The sequence below is a fragment of the Microtus pennsylvanicus genome, chromosome Y (genome assembly GCF_037038515.1).
Source record: "Microtus pennsylvanicus isolate mMicPen1 chromosome Y, mMicPen1.hap1, whole genome shotgun sequence".
Classification (NCBI taxonomy): Eukaryota; Metazoa; Chordata; class Mammalia; order Rodentia; family Cricetidae; genus Microtus; species Microtus pennsylvanicus.
This window is the reverse complement of record NC_134602.1, coordinates 2,494,882-2,515,752: the sequence shown is the minus strand read 5'-3', so window position 1 is coordinate 2,515,752 and position 20,871 is coordinate 2,494,882. Positions and strand designations below refer to the sequence as shown.

Below are 20,871 nucleotides of genomic sequence, written 5' to 3'. Positions count from 1 at the left end.
TTCATTCTTCAATCGTGAACAGCTTCCCTTTCCTGTTTGATTGCTTTTTCTTGTTTCTCTTGGTTTTCTTGGGTATTTTTGAGCGATTTATTCATTTTCTCTACCTTTTTGTTTGTAATCTCTAATTTTTATGGCAGTTTTTCACCTCCTGTTTAAGGTCTTCTATTATTTTCATATAATTCACTTTTGAGTCGATTTCTTCTAATTCTTCTGGAGTAGGGTGTACAATTCTTCTTATTTCGGGATCCCTGGATTCTGGTGTTGTTATGTTGCCTTTCAGATTGGTGGAGGAATTCCCGCATTGGCGCCTTCCCATCTCTGCCTTCAAATGGAACCAGGAGAGGCCTGGCATCTTGGTCCAGTCTTTGCTGTCACTGACTCTCTGGGTGTATCTCTTCAGTGTAAAAGCAGCAACCGGCCAGTCCAGATGGAACTCCTCAGCATCAAAACATGGACGCCTGGCATTCCAATGTCCCTTGGACAAAAGAGGGAACTTGGGGGGCAGGTCAGGGACTAGTAGAACACAGGACACCCTGCCGATCAAGCTGAAGGTGCGTGTGCTCCCTTTTGGGGGTCTTTAGGCTTGCCTGGTAGGCAGGCGCTCAAGGCTCTGGTTTAGGAGCATAAAAGGACCTTGCAGAAAACGCAGGCTTGGAGGAGGGGTGTAAGAAAGACAGCCCTGCAGAAGGAGCTTGGGGAGTGGGGTTTGTACTCTCTTCCAGTTAAATCCGCCCCTGGATAACACACACTCACCCATCCAGATGGAACTCCTCAGCACCTAAAGAGGGCCGCCTGGTAGCCCAATGAGCCGGGGACAAAATGAAGAATGTGCCAGTCAGGGTGCGGTCCAGGACAGCACAGGAGACCATGTAGCACAAGTTAAAGGTGCCCGGGCTAATTTACAGGGGACCTTGAGGCCTGCCCGTTAGACAGGCACTCACCACTCTGGGTGGGTAGCCTTAGTGTAGGAGCTTAAAACTGTTCTTGAGCACTGGTCATAGCATACAGCATGGCAGGGTTGGGGGGTGGTTTTGGGGGTCTGGGTCCTGCATAAGAAGGACAGCCCTGCAGAAGGAGCTGGGGGAAGGGGTTTTGTGCTCCAGAGACAACTATTTTAAATATTGTAATGGCATAGTATTACAACAGCTGATGAATTACTTGATATGACTACTCAGGTAGACAACTCAGAACAGGATAACACAGAGAGATCACTTGTCAGCATAAAGGTATTTACTTTATTCTAGGTGGTAGAGTGTGAAAATAAGACATGTCTAACCTGTGGAAGGAGGTCTTTTCTCTTTAGCAACAACAAAAATTCTAAACATTGGCGCGGTACCTCCTCTCTATTCCTATCCCATCCAGCTTACATCCAGATCCCCCCACCCCCTGTTTCTCTCCCCCCTCCCTTCCTTGGTGGCAGAGCGCCTCCCTGCTCGGCCTGCTTGGGCGCTGGGTCCTAACCCAAAGCGTAGGGTAAAGTGGAGCTCGGGGGCTTCTTTGTCCCCATAGCCCACCTGCAGCAAGCAGGGTGGGCCCTTTGTCTGGGAGCGAACCAAGCAGCATGGAGTTGCAATCAGGGCACATAGTGAGACATCATTGTGGTGAGTGAGTGCTGTCGCACCCAGGAACAGCCCGCCTACACTTCCTGATCCACCTACAGGGCTACACTGTCTGGTACCTCCTCTCTATTCCTACCCCATCCAGCTTACATCCAGATCCCCCCACCCCCTGTTTTCCTCCCCCCCTCCCTTCCTTGGTGGCAGAGCGCCTCCCTGATCTGCCTGCTTGGGCGCTGGGTCCTAACCTAAAGCGTAGGGTAAAGGGGAGGTCGGGGGCTTCTTTGTCCCCATAGCCCGCCTGCAGCAAGCAGGGTGGGCCCTTTGTCTGCCAGAGTACCAAGCAGCAAGGAGTTTCAATCAGGACACCTAGTGAAACATCATTGTGGTGATTGAGTGCTGCGGCACACGGGAACAGCCCGCCAACACTTCCTGATCAACCTAGAGGGCTACACTGCCCGGTACCTCCTCTCTCTTCCTATCCCATCCAGCTTACATCCAGATCCCCCTACTCCCTGTCTCCCTCCATCCCTCCCTTCTTGAAGCAGTTCGCCTCCCTGCTCAGACTGCCTGGGCGCTGGGACTGAACCCGAAGGTGAGTGCAAAGGGGAAGGTGGTAGCTCCTTTGTCTCCATAACCTGCCTGCAGCAAGCAGGGTGGGCCCTTTGTTTGCGACCTAACCAAGCAGCAAGGAGATCCGAACTGGACTCCAGGAGAAACATCACGGGGGAGTGACATCACTGGGAAGGTACATCAGTTGGCAAGAAGACCTGATCCTGTAAAAGAAGATCCATAGGAGAATATTGGGAGGAAGAGATGGGGAGACGCCAATGCAAGAATTCACCCAACAATCTGAAAAACAACACGAAACCACCAGAAGCCAGCGACCTCACAACAGGAGGACATGAACACCTTAATCAAGAAGAAGGAGAAAAACTGACTTCATGACAGGGATTGACAACCTTAAACAGCATATAAAAAATGCCCTTATAGAAATGGATGAGAAGTATAACAGAAAGTTCAAGGAATTGAGTAAATCAGTGAATGATACCCAAGGAAAGCAAGGAAAAACAATCAAGCAGATAATGGAAACAGTTCATGATTTGAAAAATGAAATGGAGGCAAAGAAGAAAACACAAACAGAGGGCCGGCTGGACATGGAAAATCTAGGTAAACGAATAGAGACTACAGAAACAAGCATGACCAGCAGAATACAAGAGATAGAAGAAAGAATCTCAGAGTCTGAGGATAACATAGAGAAAATAAACGCACTGATCAAAGCAAACAGCAAGTCCAACAAACTCTCATCACAAAACATTCAGGAAATATGGGACACAATAAAAAGACCAAACCTAAGAATAATAGGAGTAGAAGAAGGAGAAGAAGTGCAGCTCAACGGTCCAGAAAATATACTTAACAAAATTATAGAAGAAAACTTTCCCAACCTGAAGAAGGATGTACCTATGAAGGTGCAAGAGGCCTACAGAACCCCAAATAGGCTAGATCAAAAAAAAAAAAAAAACATCCCCTCGCCATATAATAATCAAAACACAAAATATACAGAATAAAGAAAGAATATTAAGAGCCATAAAGGAAAAAGCCAACTTACTTATAAAGGTAAACCTATCAGACTTACACCTGACTTCTCTATGGAAACCATGAAAGCCAGAAGGTCCTGGATAGATGTACTGCAAAAACTAAGAGACCATGGATGCAATCCCAGACTACTATATTCAGCCAAGCTTTCGTTCACCATAAATGGAGAAAACAAAATTTTCCAGGATAAAAACAAATTTAAGCAATGCTTAGCCACAAATCCAGCCTTACAGAAAATAATAGAAGGAAAATCACTAACCAAGGAGTCCAACAAAGACCTCAATAACTCAGACATCTAGAGACCCTTCACCAGCACAACTCAAAGAAGGGAAACACACAAACCCTACTACTAAAAACGTGACTGGAGTTAACAACCACTGGTCATTAATATCACTTAGTGTCAATGGACTCAACTCAACTATAAAAAGGCACAGGCTAAGAGACTGGATACCAAAACAGGATCCAACATTCTGCTGTCTACAAGAAACACAACTCAACCACAAAGACAGGCACCTACTCAGAGTAAAGGGCTGGGAAAAGGCTTATCAAGCAAATGGACCTAAGAAACAAGCAGGTGTGGCCATACTAATTTCTAACAAAGTTGACTTCAAACTCAAATCAATCAGAAGAGATGGAGAGGGACATTTTATACTCATAACAGGAAAAATTCATCAGGAAGAAATCTCAGTCCTGAATATCTATGCCCCTAATATAAAAGCACCCATGTATGTAAAAGAAACATTGCTAAAATTCAAGGCAGCCATCAAACCACACACACTAATAGTAGGAGACTTCAACACTCCTCTCTCACCAATGGACAGGTATCAAACAAAAACCTAACAGAGAAATTAGAGAATTAATGGAGGTAATGAAGCAAATGGACTTAACAGACATCTATAGATTATTCCCCCCAAAGAGGAAAGAATATACCTTTTTCTCTGCAGCTCATGGAACCTTCTCGAAAATTGACCACATACTTGGTAACAAAGCTAACTTACACAGCTACAAAAAAATATTACTAACCACCTGTGTCTTATCAGACCACCAGGGATTAAAGTTAGAATTAAACAACAATGCTACCCCTAGAAAGCCTACAAACTCATGGAAACTGAAGAGTCAACTACTGAACCATACCTGGATTAAGGAGGAAATAAATAAAGAAATTAAAGTCTTCCTTGAATTCAATGAAAATAAAGAAACAACATACTCAAACTTATGGGACACTATGAATGCAGTCGTGAGAGGAAAGTTCATAGCACTAAGTGCCCACTGAAAGAAAACAGAGAAAGCACATATTGGAGACTTAACAGCCCACCTGAAAGCTCTAGAAAAAAAAAGAAGCAGACTCACTAGGAGGAGTAGAAGACTGGAAATAATCAAACTGAGGGCTGAAATCAACAAAATAGAAACACAGAAAACAATCCAAAGAATCAATAAATCAAGAAGCTGGTTCCTGGAGAAAATCAACAAGATTGACAAACCCCTATCCAAACTAATCAAACGGCAGAGAGAAAATTTGCAAATTAATAAGATCAGAAATGAAAAGGGGGACATAACCACAAACACAGAGGAAATTCAGAGAGTCATTAGATCTTACTACAAAAGCTTGTATGCCACTAAACTGGAAAATGTAAAAGAAATGGACACTTTTTTGGATAAATACGATTTACCAAAATTAAATCAGGATCAGGTGAACAATCTAAACAGACCTGTCAGTCGCGAAGAACTAGAAGCTGTTATCAAAAACCTCCCTATCAAAAAAAGCCCAGGGCCAGAAGGTTTCAATGCGGAATTCTACCAGAACTTCCAAGAAGACCTAATACCTATACTCCTCAATGTATTCCACAATATAGAAACAGAAGGGTCATTACCAAATTCCTTTTATGTCTGATACCAAAACCACACAAAGACTCAACCAGGAGAGAATTACAGGCCGATCTCACTCATGAATATCGACGCAAAAATCCTCAACCAAATACTGGCAAACAGATTCCAAGAACACATCCAAAAAATTATCCATTATGATCAAGTAGGCTTCATTCCTGAGATGCAGGGCTGGTTCAACATACAAAAATCTATCAATGTAATCCATCATATAAATAAACTGAAAGAAAAAAAACCATATGATCATTTCATTAGATGCTGAAAAAGCATTTGACAAAATTCAACATCCATTTATGTTAAAAGTCTTGGAGAGATTAGGGATACAAGGGTCATACCTAAATATAATAAAAGCTATATACAGCAAGCCGACAGCTAACATCAAATTAAATGGAGAGAAACTCAAAGCCATCCCGCTTAACTCAGGAACACGACAAGGCTGCCCACTTTCGCCATACCTCTTCAATATAGTGCTGGAAGTTCTAGCAATAGCAATAAGACAGCATAATGGGATGAAGGGGATTCGAATTGGAAAGGAAGAAGTTAAACTTTCGTTATTCGCAGATGATATGATAGTGTACATAAGCGACACCCAAAATTCCACCAAAGAACTTTAAAGCTGATAAACAGCTTTAGTAATGTGGCAGGATAAAGATCAACTCCAAAAAATCAGTTGCCCTCCTATACTCAAAGGATATGGAAGCAGAGAGGGAAATCAGAGAAGCTTCTCCATTCACGATAGCCACAAACAGCATAAAATATCTTCGGGTAAATCTAACCAAGGAAGTGAAAGATCTATTTGACAAGAACTTTAAGGCATTGAAGAAAGAATTTGAAGAGGATACCAAAAAATGGATGGACATCCCTTGCTCTTGGATTGGGAAGATCAATATAGTAAAAATGGCAATTCTACCAAAGGCAATTTATAGATTCAATGCAATCCCCATCAAGATCCCATCAAAATTCTTCACAGATCTGGAGAGGGCAATAATCAACTTTATATGGAAAAACAAAAAACCCAGGATAGCCAAAACAATTCTATACAATAAAGGATCTTCTGGAGGCATTACCATCCCTGACTTCAAACTCTATTACCGAGCTACAGTAATGAAAACAGGGTGGTACTGGCATAAAAACAGAGAAGTGGACAAATGGAATCGTATAGAAGACCCGGACTTTATCCCACAAACCTATGAACACCCCATTTCGATAAAGGAGCTAAAAGTATACATTGGAAGAAAGAAAGCATCTTCAACAAATGGTGCTGGCACAACTGGATGTCAACCTGTAGAAGAATGAAAATAGACCCATATCTATCACCGTGCACAAAACTCAAGTCCAAATGGATGAAAGACCTCAATATCAGCCCGAAACCACTGAATCTGATAGAAGAGAAAGTGGGCAATACCCTACAACAGATGGGCACAGGCGATCGCTTCTTAGGTATAACCCCAGAAGCACAGACATTAAGGGCAACATTGAATAAATGGGACCTACTAAAATGAGAAGCTTCTGTAAAGCAAAGGACACTGTCACTAAGACACAAAGGCAACCTACTGACTGGGAGAAGATCTTCACCAACCCCGCAACAGACAAAGGTCTGATCTCCAAAATATATAGAGAACTCAAGAAACTAGACTTTAAAATGCTAATTAACCCAATTAAAAAATGGGGCACTGAACTGAACAGAGAATTCTCAACAGAAGAAGTTCAAATGGCCAAAAGACACTTAAGGTCATGCTCAACCGCCTTAGCGATCAGGGAAATGCAAATCAAAACAACTTTGAGATATCATCTTACACCTGTAATATTGGCTAAAGCCAGAAACACCAAGGATAGCCTTTGCTGGAGAGGCTGTGGAGGAAGGGGTACACTCATCCATTGCTGGTGGGAATGCAATCTTGTGCAACCACTGTGGAAGTCAGTGTTTCGGTTTCTCAGGGAATTCGGGATCAACCTACCCCTGGACCCAGCAATACCACTCTTGGGAATTTACCCAAGAGATGCTCTATCATATGTCAAAAGCATTTGTTCAACTATGTTCATATCAGTATTATTTGTAATAGCCAGAACCTGGAAACAACCTAGATGCCCTTCAATGGAAGAATGGATGAAGAAAGTATGGAATATATACACACTAGAGTACTACGCTGCGGTAAAAAACAATGACTTCTCGAATTTTGCATGCAAATGGATGGAAATAGAAAACACTATCCTGAGTGAGGTATCCCAGACCCAAAAAGAAGAACATGGGATGTACTCACTCATAATTGGTTTCTAGCCATTAATAGGGTTCACGGAGTCTACAATAGGTGAATCTAAAGAAGCTAAGTAAGAAGGTGAACACAAGGAAAAACATATAGTTATCCTCTTGGATAAGGGAAGTAGACAAAATTGCCGGGGAGAAAAGTGGGATCTTGGGGGTGGGGTGGGATGGGGGTAAGGGGAGATGGGGAGAGAAATGGGAGAAGCGAAGGAGGGGGGACTTGGGGAAAAGGAGGATCGGGATAAAGGAAGGTTGGATAGGGGAGCACAGAACCACAATTCTTAGTTAAGGGACCCACTTTAGGTTGGGCAGGAGACTTGACCCTAGAGGGGCTCCCAGGTGCCCAAGCTGAGGTTCCCAGTTAGTTCCCTGGGCAGCTGAGGCTAGGGAACCTGAAATGACCCTACCCTAGAGCAATACTGACGAATATATTGCATATCATCCTAGAACTTGCATCTGGCGATGGATGGAGATAGAGACAGAGACCCACACTGGAGCACTGGACTGAGCTCCCAAGGACCCAATGAGGAGCAGAAGGAGTGAGAATATGAGCATAGATGTTGGGACCACGAGGAGTGCACCCACCCACTGAGACAGTGGAGATGATCTACTGGGAGCTCACCAAGGCCAGCTGGACTGTGACTGAAAAAGCATGGGTTAAAACTGGGCTCTGGTAACATGGCGAACAATGAGGGCTGATGAGACGCCAAGGACAATGGCACGCGGTTTTGATCCTATGCAATGTGCTGGCTTGGTGAGAGCCTAGCCAGTCTGGATGTTCACCTTCCTAGATATGGATGGAGGGGGTAGGACCTAGGACTTACCACAGGGCAGGGAACCCTGACAGCTCTTTGGACTGTAAAGGGCGGGGGAGAGGTGTGGGGGGAAGGGGAGAGGGGTGGGAGGAGGGGGAGAAGAGTGGGAGGAGGGGGAGAAGAGTGGGAGGAGGGGGAGCGAAATGGGTGGCTGGTGGGAGGAGGTGGAAATTTGTTTTTTTTTCTTTTCTTTATCCTCCTTTTATCAATAAAAAAATTCTAAACATTGAGGAGATAGCCAATGCACATTCAACATGAAAGTGTGATGAAAGCATTTCTCAAGTGAAAATTGTCACTTCACTGTAATCCAGAGGTAATTATCTGTACTGGTGATAAATGTCATGGAATCTATTTGGCAATTGGTGTTTTAAGAATGGCTATCAAAGTAGGCATAATGTAAGTGTGTTTGTAGGTGTGTGTTTCTGAGATTAATCAAATATTGATATACCTCCTTCATTCACTGATGTTCAGTTTGCTGCTGTTCCAATTATACTCATGAGATAATAGTTGCTTGGGAATATTAAGGAGTTTCTTCTGAACCTATATTGTGATCTCTGCATGCAGGAAGCAGATGAGTATCAGGATTTTCTTTTGGATATTTTACTACCCAAAGTTAAGTATCTTCTACATTCATTCATTTCAGAATATAGAAATTTTGATTCTCCCAGTGAGTCAATGGCCAAATCTTTAAGAGTTGGACATTAACTGGAATTAGAACCAAAGAGTATTGGCACTGGTTACTACTTCTCTAAAAGCTACTCAATGACTTTTTTGTGGTGTATGTCCTCTGTATTAATAAATTAACTCTAGAAAAATAAACTTAGAATTTGAGAATTACTTGTTACTTGTTGAGTTTTCTACTCTGTACCTGTTTTCAATAAGATTCTTACTGCATTTTATAGATAGTGCCATGCAAAGATTTGTGGTGTTTGGGATGTGTGTTCAATAGTTTATTTTTCTATTTTTCTTTCTTGTAGGAGCTGAGCAAATACTACATCTCGTGCTCCCTTAGATAAATCCACAGTGTCAATAAAACTAGGGAAGACTAAATACCTTGTGTGTTGGCATTGAACCAGGTGTCCATATCATAGCTGATCATCCTGCATAAGTGGTGCAGGACAAGTTTCTGTATCCTCTCAATCATGTTTTAAATAAATGCTGATGGGCCAGGCAGGAAGTATAGGTAGAAACACCAGACAGGAAGTAGAAATGATGCAATGAGAACAGGAGAATTCTAGGAAGGAGGAAGTTGATTCCTCCCACTCCTGCCTAAACCACCAAAACAGCAGGATGTGATCTGCCCCTCTGAAAAAGGTTATTGAACCTAATGCCTTACATAGATCAGAAAAATGGGTTAATCAAGATGTGAGAACCAGTGAGAGGCTAGAGCTAATCGGCCAATCAGTTTATAATTTATGGAGACATATGTATGATTTTCTTTGTGGCTTACTGACTGTGGTTTACCAGGCAGGACGAAATTCCCAACATGCTAGCCCCTCATCTTAAAAATGGCACCTCCATGTTACAGAATGATGTTCATGTGGATAACTGCATCCAGAGAAAACCTGAAAAAGCTTGTGAAAGACTAGAGTAAAGCATTTTGGTTTTCAGCAGTAGCAAGAAAAAAGCTGCACTGTTTTAAAATGCTGGCTTTCTGATCCATCCTGCCAGGGAAAACTCTGACTCTTTAAAGCAGGCAGTCCCAACTATGGAGCTATGGACACACTCTTATAGCTTGCATCCTACTAAGGACCTTGAAATGCCATAGGGGCTTCTGGGTGTTCTTTAAGAACATACTTTTCTTTTGCAGCTTGCTTCCTGGCAAGGACCTTGAAATGCCAAGTTGTGTCAATAAACATGGCTCTGGCAAGTACCTCAACCATACTTGCTTACTGAATTAAAGGCTAATGTGGTCATAAAAAGGCAGATATACAGTAAAGAGTGATTCACAGAGGAAGAAAACCTCCTTCTCTAGAAGCTGCTCAATGATTTTTTTGTGGTGTATGTCCTCTGTACTAATAAATTAACTCTAAATAGATAAACTTAAAATTTGAGATTTATATGTTACATGTTTAGTTTTCTATTATATGTTACATGTTTGGTATACAGTGTGTTAAAAATACATACTGGCTAAATGTTAAAGTTCTCAGAGTAAATAAAAAAGGAAAGCAAGAGCACAGCAAGTTGTGGTGGCACATGCTGGTAGGATTTGCCTGGGAGGCAAAGACAGATGGATCTCTGTGAGTTAAAGGATAGCCTCATTTACAGAGGAAGTTATAGGACAAAATTACACAGAGAACCTGTCTCAAAAAGCCAAAAGTTAAAAGTAAAAATAAAAGAAATAGAGGATAAAAATCCAGTAAAGATGAAAAATACACAGAGAATCTTGATACTGTGTACTAATATGTTCTCTTTAAATTGTTTGAATTCTGAGAAAAGAACAAGTGCTACTAAAAGATATTTCCTTATAAATGTTGCAGAATTAATCCAAAATAGGTATTTTGAAAATAGCTTGGATTCAAAATTGAAGTCAAAAGGAATGTTACTTTGGAGAAGAGATTTTGCTTTTGTTTCCACAGAAAATGAGAGGCTGTGTATTTTATTCAGAGTTAAGAAATATTAGCTTTGATCAAGGAAGACCACCTAAGAAATCTCTGGCAGGAATACATGGCACAGATGTCTGATTTCTTCATCCAGAACAGGTTCAAGTCTGTGGCCTGAGGTGATCAAGGCTCAAAAGATACTTCAGTCAGGACGTGATCATAATTCTAAATATTCTTTAGGTCCCCATAAGATTATCAGTGCTCCAAACAAGCTGGAAGCAGCCTGGAATATTATGCTCACATCCCCAAAGAATGGACTGTGGATACTATCATTTGATTTTTTTCCTGGTTATTTTTTTAGAGGTGCAAGGGGTGTGGGAGAATTGTCAGTATTCTGATAATCATGTTTTTAATAAACACTGATAGGCCAGGTAGGGAGTATGAGTTAAAAAACAAGACAGGAAGTAGAAATGATGCAATAAGAACAGGAAAATTCTAGGAAGGAGGAAGTTGATTCCTCCTACTCCTGCCTAAACCACCAAAACAGCAGGATGTGATCTGCCCCTCTGAAAAAGGTTATTGAACCTCATGCCTTACATAGATCAGAAAAATGGGTTAATCAAGATGTGAGAACCAGTGAGAGGCTAGAGCTAATGGGCCAATCAGCTTATAATTTATGGAGACCTATGTATGATTTTCTTTGAGGCTTACTGACTGTGGTTTACCAGGCAGGACAGAAACCCCAACAAGCCAGACCCTCATGTGAAAAATGGTAACTTCATGTTACGTATAAGTGTCTGATGTGGGTGGGCCTTCAGTCTATGTGTTCCTTTTATTGGTTAATAAATAAAAAGATAGCTTGGTCTGTGTGGAGGGGCAAAATAGAGTTAGGCAGGGAATGCTTTGAAAAGAAGGCAGAGCCAAAAGAAGCCATGTTACCCTGTTGGAGACAAATGCCATAACTTGAGTAGGGACAGCACAGCCTGTGGCAGTACATAAATTGATAGAAATGGGTTATGTTAATATGTGAGAGTTAGCCAATAATAAGATATTGCAAATGGGAAAAGCAGTGATTTAATTAATACAATATCTCTGTAGTTCTTTTGGATCTGAGCAGCCCATAACTAACATGCAGCCTTCCTACTACAATTTTCCATATCAGTATGTTATTGTTGCATACTGAGAGATCCTGGGCCTCTTGCCCCAGTGTCAATTATTTTGTTTCTAAAACTTCTGGAAACTCTTTCAGATAATTGTCAGGTTCCATTAATCCCCCCCCCCAATTTCATTGTCTCTTGACATTGAAGTGATGTCATTTTTTCCTAATGGAATGAGTCAGTTCTTTGGGGAAGAGAATCCTACACAATCTTTAGCCCAAACAAGAAACCATTAGCTCAAGTTCCTTGAGACATCTCTGGTCAAATTTGCATAAGAAATTATATGGATAAAAGAGAGTCTTTGATAGGGCTCTTAGAGAACTTTTGCCTAACAGAGTGTCCATTATGTGAACCTACTAAATTATCAGTTGATTTTCTAATTAAAAAACAACTGAAATTCAACTCTTGCTAATGATAACATTGATTGACTTTAGTATTCTATGACTTGCATTGGCAGAATCCTGCTTTTAACATGACAGTGCCAGGGCCCCTTCTGTCTTGGTAGTCAGAGGTGATTTAGGTGTATTGTCACTAATGGCTTGTGCCATATCATAAGACACAAAGTGTTGTACAGTTTTTCCCTTAATAAGATTGAAGACAGATTTCAAGGATATTCCAAGCCATTTTTAGCAGGAATGCAAAACAGGAGTGACTCAGAAGTCTAAATTGGGGCTTATTCAAAGTTGTTACCTTCCCTGGATATTCTCTCTCTCTCTCTCTCTCTCTCTCTCTCTCTCTCTCTCTCTCTCTCTTTCTCTCTCTCTCTCTCTCTCTCTCTCTCTCTCTCTCTCTCTCTCTCTCTCTCTCTCTCTCTTTCTCTCTCTCTGTCTGTCTTTCCCTTTCTTTAATTCTCCCTCTCCCCTTTCTCTTTGTTAATTTTTTCTTTCATCTTCCTTCACCTTTTCTTCAGTATCTCAGTTTAATCTTGTACAATCATTACGTTAGTTTGCCTTCACTAACTGCTTGCTTGAATTGAATATTTGCCCTTCTATAGATTTAAGTGTTTGTTGGATTGTTTACTTTTTTCTGCTTCAGGTTTGAATTTTTGGTATTAGCTCATTGTTTCCTGATTACGATCTTTGCTATTTTTTTATCTGTGTGATGATATTTAGGTTTTCATTTTTAGGTTCAATATTTATTTATTTGTGTGTGTACTCAAACACATACAATGTCCCACAGTTCTATTACTTTTGTACAATATAAGAGTGGTATATCCCTTCAATCACTGTTTGGGTTTAAGAATTTACAAAATTATTCCCAATTTCTTTAGGAAATCATAGTTTACTCAAATGTTTTAATTTTATATTCATCATGAACTGGTATATTTTCTATAGTTTTTGTTCTGCGTTGTACATTTTATACTGTGATTTGATAATAAAAGTTATTTCATTTATCTTGTGTTTGAGAAGAATTATTTGCATAAACTATGACCACTTTGAAAAGAAATTGCTTAGACTGCCATGTCCTTTTTACATTTTGTTAAACTTTCCTTACTTCTCCTTTTGTATCCTCATGCATTCCTAACCATTTTCTATCCTTTATCATTTTTGTAAATCAAACATACTTTAATTTGTAATCTTATTTTCTTATACAGCTTTTTCCTTGGTTCTTCTTTTGTTTAATTTTTTTCTTTTCTTATTTTAAAATATCTTAAATTGATAGAATATGTTTGTGGAAGTTAAACTCATTCCCTTCAATAAAACTCATCTATGGGGACAGTGTAGGTTGGTATATATTAGGACTCTACTTTTGACAAGGGGAGTTTAGCATCAAATAGCAATAGACTGTTCTTTTTCTTAGTGTGAACATTAGTATTACCAGAGATTTCCATACTCAATTTAAAGGATTTATTACCCCTGTAACGGAAAAGTTTCTTGCATCCATTTTTGACAACCTATGTTAACTATGTTAACCAAAAATACATATTGTGGCACTCTTAATTTTATAAAAATTCTTGCATGTTCGTCAAAGAATCCCTTGGAGAAACATCACAGATAAAATTCATATTATTTCAATACAGTCTACTCCATATTGAGGCATTCTTCAATGGAAAGACACTGAGAACTCACAGTAATGGAGAACATAATGTCTAAATATGATGTTTAAAAATACTGGCTTCTGAAACCCCATAAAATAACTAGTAATCTTACATTTTTTGTTTATTCCACAGAGAGCAGTTTAAGCATGCGAAGTTACAAGAGACATGTGAGAGTGCCTTCTTTAATTAGTAAATGTAGGACAACATATTTGCCACCAGCCCTCACCAATAATTAACACAATCCAAGGGACGTCTCCAGTGAAAAGCTATGTGTAGATACAACCTTCAAGCAAATTCCTAACGCATGTAAAATTTATGCAGCCCATAAGTGAGACAACTTTTTGTCTCATTAGTAGTTCATTTTTCTGTGATAACAGGTAAACAAATTGACTCTCAACTATGTGCAAAGCATCATAAAACAATTGAATTACATTTTTCTTTTATTTATTTTTATTGATTTTTACTGAACTCTAAATTTTGTCATTGTCCCTCTCCCTTCCTCTCCCCTGCCCACTTCAACCCTTGCCCAAGTTCCCAATACTCCCAATTTACTCAGGAGAACTTGTCTTTTTCTATTTCCCATGTATATTAGATCAATATATGTCTTTCTTTGTGTCCTCATTATTGTCTAAGTTCTTTGTATTATGGTTTCGCAGCTGGTTTTTGGTGCTTTATATTTAATAACCTCCTTTGAGTGAGTATATATGATAATTATTTTTCTATGTCTGGGTTACCTAACTCAAAAGAATGCTTTTCTTCATCATCCATTTCCGTGCAAAGTTCAAGATATCATTATTTTCTTTGCTGTATAGTACTCCATTGTGTATATGTCCCACATGTTCCTTACCAATTCTTCCTTCAAGGGGAATTTAGATTGTTTCCAGGTTCTGGCTTTGATAAGCAATGACTCTAAGAACACTGTTGAGCACAAAAACTTGTGGCGTGATTGACCACCCTTTGGATATATACGCAAAAGAGGTTTTCCTGGGTCTTGAGGAAGCTTGTTTCCCTTTTTTCTTAGAAATCATCACACTGACATCCAAAGGGGTTGTACCAGCTTGCATTCCTACTATCAATGCAGAACTGTTTTCTTTTCCAAACAACCTCTCCAGCATAAGGTGCCATCAGTGTTTTTGGTCTTGGTCATTTTATAGGTGTAAGATGGAATTTCAGAGTTGTTTTGATTTGCATTTCTCTGATGACTAAAGGTTTTGTACATTTCCTTAAGTGTCTTTCAGATATTTTAGATACCTCTGTTTAGAGTTCTCTGTTTAGGTCTGTTTTCCTTATTTTATTAGATTATTTGTTCTTTTCATAACCAATTTCTTGAGTTCTTTGAAAGTTTTAAAGATCAGACCTCTGTGTGATGTAGTTTCAGTGAAATTCTTTTCCCATTCTGTAGGCTGTTGTTTTGTCTTGTTGACCATATCCTTTGCTTTACAGAAGATTTTCAGTTTCAGGATATCCCATTTATTAATTGTTTCTCTTAGTTTTTGAGTTGCTGGCATTACATTTAGGTTGTCTGTGACAATGTATTCAAGTGTATTTCGCCACTTTCTCTTCTATAATGTTCAGTATGGCTGGCTTTATGTTGAGGTCTTTGGTCCTCTTGGACTTGAGTTTCAAGACCAGCCTTGTCTATAAGACAAATGAATTTCATTGACTGCCCTTGTTTAGAGCTCATAGGATGTGGACAGAGATTAAGAAGCTGAATTTTGGGCTGGAGAGAGAGCTCAGAGGATAAGAGCTGCTCTTCCAGAGGTCCAGATTTCAATTTGCAGTAACCACATTGTCGCTCATAACCATCTATAATGAGATCTGATGCCCTCTTCTGGCCCATAGGGATACATACATGCAGGCAGAATATTGTACAATAAATAAATCTTTTGAAAAAAGAAGCTGGATTTCATTTTAATGGGAGTGTACTGACTAGGTCAAAGGAACAAGGTGTGCTTTTCTCTATTTTAAATATATGACATCTGGAGTATATGTGATGCAAAGAATTGCTCATCAGTCTAATATAGTCACATAGTGATGCTGTCACTTGCATGTGTGCTTTAAAGCAGTCTTAGCATGAAGCTGTTGGGTATGCGAAAAAAATTATAAAACAGATTTATCTACTTAGTACAACAAATAAGGATACAAGGTGAGTCATAGATGTGTGGAGTTCATTAGCATATGAATATGTATTAAAATTGGGAAAGAAAGAGGTTTCTGGGTAGTAGAAGATACCTTAAATCTAACCAATCAAAAGGCAGAGGCAGGTGAATCATTTTGAGATTGAGGTCCACCTTGTCTACAAGAGTTAGTTCCAGATGGTCCTTGCTCCGAATCTCCCAGCAGCAGCAGCAGCAGCAGCCGTCGCCACCCTGTGATGCCCACTTCCAGTCCTCTGCAGAGTCCCATGCCTTGCTTCGCTATGACCATGGTCTCTGTCCCGCAGGGAGAGCTCGCTCTGGGCAGCCCCCTAGCACCACTGGGCTTCCTAGGGGCCCTCCCGATGGTGAGCCCGGCCCCGCCTCACTTGCCGCGCCTTCCCTACCCGCGGGCGCTGCCTCCCACCCTCTTCCTGCCGCACTTCATCTAGGGAGATGGCCCAGGCCTGGCCCCCGCGCCTCGCACCGCTGCACCATCCGGCTGCAGCCCGGCCCTGGTGGCTGCCCCGCGGGCGGCGCCCAAGAAGCATCTGATGAAGAAGGTGCGAACCAGCCAGGCTGGACAACTCCCCAGCAGCTTCCACCAGTTCCAGCAGCAATGGCCAAGCCTGGAAGGCGGCCACAGCCCGACCCCGGGGCCGACTGTGGCGCCTGAGGAGCGGGGCCCGGCGGCCACAGCCTGGCTACACCGACAACCCCCGCTCGCCAAGGAGATGTTAAAATCAAAGATGGAAAAATCGGAGAAAACTGTCCTTCCCCACGGCCAGCTTGTACATGCTATACACTTGTGTGAACAACCAAAGATAAACAGACAGAAAAGCAAATTTAACTTACCACAAACCAAGATCACCTCTGCAAAAAGGAATGAAAATGACTTTTGGCAGGACTCTGCTTCCTCCGATAGAATGCAGAAGCAGGAAAAAAGCCTTTTAAAAATACTGAGAACATTAAAGGTAACCATTTGAAGAAATCAGCATTTCTGACAGAAGTTAGCCAAAAGGAAAATTACGCGGGAGCAAAGTTTAGCGACCCATCTTCCCCTAGTGTTCTTCCAAAGCCTCCTTCACTGGATGGGAAACACTGCTGAAAATCCCAGCCACAGCCGGGAGCTCTTGACAGTGCATCTGAAAACCCTCCTCAAAGTTCAGACGTAGATTATAGTTTTCAATATGTATGTTAAACATAGATTTTTTTCCACATCCTTGTACTCTAAACAGAAATGGATACAACGGTGGAAACTTGCCGTGTTGCAGCATACGACAGGAGATGAGCTTAAGTCACACACAAGAAACTTGTATTATATTTTATATTTTGTAAATACTGTATAACATGTATTATGTGTATATTTTTCATACTTGAGAGGTACATTATAGTTTTGTTATGAAAGTATGTATTTTGCCCTGCAGATGTGGTGGGTGCTTTGTATATATACAGTGGAGATATTTTAAGTGGGTGCTTAAGGCATGTGGAAGATTGTTTGCATAGGTACTGAAAGATTTTAAGAACAGCTCTCGTCAGTATTGCTGTATAGGATAAGGTCATTTCAGGTTCCCTATCCTCAGCTGCCCAAGGGACTAACTGGAGACATCACCATGGGCTCCTGGGAGCCGCTCTAGGGTCAAGTCTCTTGCCAACCCTAAGGTGGATCTCTTAACTAAGAATTGTGCTTCCGTGCTCCCCTGTCCAACTTTCCTTTATCCCAAACCTCCTGTTTCCCCAAGTTCCCCCCCTCCTTCCCTTCTCACTTTTCTCTCCCCTTCTCCCCTTACCCCCCTCTCACCCCACCCCCAAGATCCCAATTTTCTCCCCGGCAATTTTGTCTACTTCATGTTCTGGCTTTGTGGAAGCCTAGCAGGTTTTGATGTTCACCTTCCTAGACATGGACAGAGGGGGGCAGACCTTGAACTATCCACAGGGTAGGGAACCCTGACTGCTCTTTGGACTGGAGAGGGAGGGGGAGAGGAGTTTGGGGGAGGGGGAATAGGGTGAGAGGAGGGGGAGGGAAATGGGAGGCTGGGAGGAGGCAGATACTTAAAAATAATAATAATAAAAAAAGAACAGCTCTCAATTCTCCAAAGTGAAGACCTAAATGTGAAACAATTTACTATGTACTACTGAAAGTTAAATCTGGCACAATCACTGTAAACCTGGACTTTGTCTGTGTTTCTCTAAATTGACTTGCCTTTTACTCTGTAATTGCTAGAAAATTTCTTGTTTTTTATCAAACTTGATTTCTAGATATCAATATATAGCCATTATTGAGATTTAAAACTCCTCAAATTTTAAATGCCAACAAAATTGGTTGTAATCAAATTTAAATCAATAATAATTTGGCCTCCCCCCTTTAAAAAAAAGAGTTAGTTCCAGGTCAGTTTCCAAAATCAGAGAGAAACCAGTCTCAAAAAAAAAAAAAGAAAGAAAGAAAGAAAGAAAGAAAGAAAGAAAGAAAGAAAGAAAGAAAGAAAGAATAAAGAATCTGGCAGGCTGTGAGATCATAATTGTTGTTAGGCAACCCATGTGGGATTCTATCTGCTTATTTCTAGTGCCAAAGATGTAGGAAGCTGCTGAGATGTAATGTTTACACGGGAGGATTAACAAGTTACTTCTACATTTTTGGGGCATCGTTTCTGTAAGGTGATTCTTTAAATAAGGCTATGGCCATCTCTTTGCCATTTGGATATTTAGCTGGCAATATTTCACAAGTCTTGAGTTCATAATCTCACAGAGTACCATCTCTCAAAAAAGCTTTACAGAAACTTTTATGGGAAGAAGCCCTCTTCACTAAGAAATAAATCCCTGAATTAAGAATTTTAGTCTCAGAGGTCTGCAAAATGGTGAGTTTTCCATCACTACATTCATTTATATGTGTTTTATTTAATATTACAGCTCAGAAGGAAAAGCGTCTGGGCACAAGATCGTCAGTGAATACCAAAAAGTTATATACCTCATACTAAGAGTTACAAGAGATAAATACTAGGATGAATACTATAATGGGAGTGTCATATAGGAAAGATTCAGTAAGTAATTGAACAAAATGATAGATTTATATAGGCACTCTGAGATGGTGGACCTTTTCAGGGTGCGGGTTCCAGGTTATGGATTGGGGTGATTTACTATCCTGAGGTTCTTACTTATACCCAAGAGGGCAGTGATTAAGATGTGGGCTAGGTGATTTTTTTATAACAGTTCCCATCATTTTTCTATTTGTGGAAAATGTCAGGTAAAATTCTCAGGGGGTGGGCCTGTTGCCTAGTGTGCATAAAGGGGCCTCCATTTTTTTTAACAGTTTCATTGAATAGAAATTGGTTAGATTGAGGTATTTGTGTGAGGAGGCAGCTACCAACTTCTATGTGTCATTCTCTAAAAAGAACAACATGTTCTTAAATTTCTGGTCCCTGCCCATGGAATTAGTGTCTACCCAAGAATGTACATTTTTTATAAAAATTGTCTGTGAGAATATGATTGTTATTTCCCCATTGCTTTTTCATCTCCATTACCGTTCAATCACCATTGCTTCTGCTCTATTCTCTGATTAAATATTATTATGACAGTACAAACATGAGCATTATTTCTTAAGCAAGAGTTTAAATATCTATGGCTACTCTAAAATTAGTATCAAAGATGAAAGGATGAGTCTGAAGTACAAAAGGATCTGGTAGAAGCTTAGAGAGAATCAGATTGGGAGAAAAACTTTTCCAAATACACAGAACTATTTGTTACTCAATATAATTATTTTCTTTTTAGATGAAATAATATTGCTATAAAAAGCCCCAAAAATAACATCATAACTATAAATATATTTTTGTACTTACTCCAGATAAATAATCTGTCTAACAATGGTTTTGCAAGCATTCATCATACCAATAATTAATACTTGGCGGTGGGCTATCAGAAGCCTGGTATGCATTGTAGTTATTGGCTTTGACATTCGGTAAGACACATGAAAGAGCAGAAAGCTGTTTATTTTCTTGGAAGAAAAGTAGCAGAACAGAGATTTTCATGATGTTTTTATTTTCCATTTAATACTGTGAAATTGAGAAGAGATTCCTGTGTCCAGTTTTCTTTTCTTTTGTGGTTAACCCAAAAAGTGAATTTTGAAATAACTTACTCAGTAAAAATTTGGTGGTAGTTCTTCGAAATTGGTCAAAATTCCCTTGAGAAATATCAGTGTTGAATTTTATAAAAGTTCCATCCACCATATTTCATAGAAATTCTATCTTCTTTGAGAATACAGAATGTAATTTCAGGGGGATTTATGGTTAGCATGGTGTCTAAGCATTTTGTGTCTTAAGTATGATGTGAGAAACCCACAAAATACCAAAAGATAATACATTTTTTGTTGATTCCCTACCGAGAATTCCAAGAATGGAAAATGGAAGAGATATCTTAGAATTATTCTTGTAATGCGTAAATGTTGGATTGCAAATCTATTTAGCAATTTCCAAATATAAAGATTTACCAAAGCTAGATCTACTGTGGAGCTATTTAAGAACAAAAACCTTACAATGAGCTCAAATTAACACAGGTTATTATTCATTTATCACATAAAATTACATATATTCTTATTCAAAGGGTTGTCTAATTTTTTTGTGAGAGCAGATAAGAACATTTACTGGAAACCATATACATAGTAATTTTTAAGATATTTGAATTCGATAGTGAGATGTTGATGAGATCCATAGGAGGAGGATGCACAAGAAATAAGGCTTTTTTTCATTTAACTGAATGAAAGTGTGAAGTATAACACAACATAACTGCTTCTTTTGTCTGCATGGTGAAAATATGACAAGGGGATTATATGAATGATATCTATGAGGTCATCAATCTATTACAATGCAACAATGACTCCTTCACTTGCATTTG

At 40.0% G+C, this 20,871-nt stretch overlaps 1 pseudogene; it reads left to right on the top strand.

Annotated features, from left to right (window-relative positions):
- The first annotated feature begins 16,271 nt into the window (after window positions 1-16,271).
- LOC142842023 (proline-rich nuclear receptor coactivator 1 pseudogene) lies at window positions 16,272-17,162 on the top strand (annotated as a pseudogene).
- The last annotated feature ends 3,709 nt before the right edge of the window (window positions 17,163-20,871 follow it).